This window comes from Sinocyclocheilus anshuiensis, unplaced genomic scaffold, assembly GCF_001515605.1.
Source record: "Sinocyclocheilus anshuiensis isolate Anshui unplaced genomic scaffold, SAMN03320099.WGS_v1.1 scaffold519, whole genome shotgun sequence".
Taxonomy (NCBI): domain Eukaryota; kingdom Metazoa; phylum Chordata; class Actinopteri; order Cypriniformes; family Cyprinidae; genus Sinocyclocheilus; species Sinocyclocheilus anshuiensis.
The window spans coordinates 173852-174936 of NW_015549637.1; the positions used below are offsets into that span (position 1 = coordinate 173852).

General features: G+C 24.9%; 1 pseudogene; it reads left to right on the forward strand.

The window, feature by feature from the left end:
* The window catches only part of LOC107659788 (MAM domain-containing glycosylphosphatidylinositol anchor protein 2-like), a 178093-nt pseudogene that overhangs the window by 116015 nt on the left and 60993 nt on the right, over positions 1–1085 (forward strand).

The following is a 1085-nucleotide window of genomic DNA, read 5'->3' on the forward strand; positions in this document are numbered from 1 at the left end:
ATTATTAATGATTATATAATATAAGAAATATTACCTATAAAACATAATATGAAATATATAATATAAAAATAATAATATTTTTTATAATAAATAAATGTAATATGAAAATATTATCTATAAAGTAGATCATTTAAAAGTTAAAAAGTAAATTATTATTAATAAAATGTAATATGAAAATAATATTTATGAAATATATAATATACAAATATAATAATTTAATAATAATATTTACTATAAAATATTATGTATACAAATATATATTATAAAAATATTGTATTTAAAATATATTATATAAAAAGATTGAATATATAGGATTTAAATGTATTTAAGGGAATGAAGACAGAAAGCATGTTTGCAGTCTGTGTTGTGGAGCACACATTTGCACACGGCTCTCTGTCTGTCGCTCTGAGCTCCAGGGGGAAACCAAGATCTTGAAGCTGAAGAACCTGAGACCCAAGGACTACGCCAACTACAGCTGCATCGCCTCCGTCAGGAACGTGTGCGGCCTCGCCGACCGCAGAGTCGTCTTCAGACTCACCAATAAAACTGGTGAGGTTCATCATTCACTCGACCCGATGTTACAAGAAGCTCACTTTTCAGTTGAGATGGTTTTATTAGCCTGTTTTACTCATATTGTTTGTCTTTTTATTTTTATTTCAGTTTTAGTTTTAGGAATTTTAATTACTTTTTTCAGTTTAGTCTTATTTTATTTCCAAGGCAACATTTTATTTTTTTTCTTTAACTTTTTAAGTTTAAGTTTTTCATTTAATATTTTATTTTATTTTCTTTTATTTTCTTTTATTTTCTTTTATTTTCTTTTATTTTCTTTTATTTTCTTTTATTTTCTTTTATTTTCTTTTGCGTAATTGCATTTAACAGAAGCTATTTTTAATAGATTTTTAATAATGAACCCAAAATTCCTTCCAATTCCAGTGAAACAATTTTTCTTGACTCTTTATTTTATAAAAAGTTTTAACACTTTTATTCAAAATTGAACTAAATATGCAAAATAGATGAGATGTTTATTATTTCTGAGATGTGTAACTGGACATGTGTAAATAATATGGTCATGTGACGACAATGTA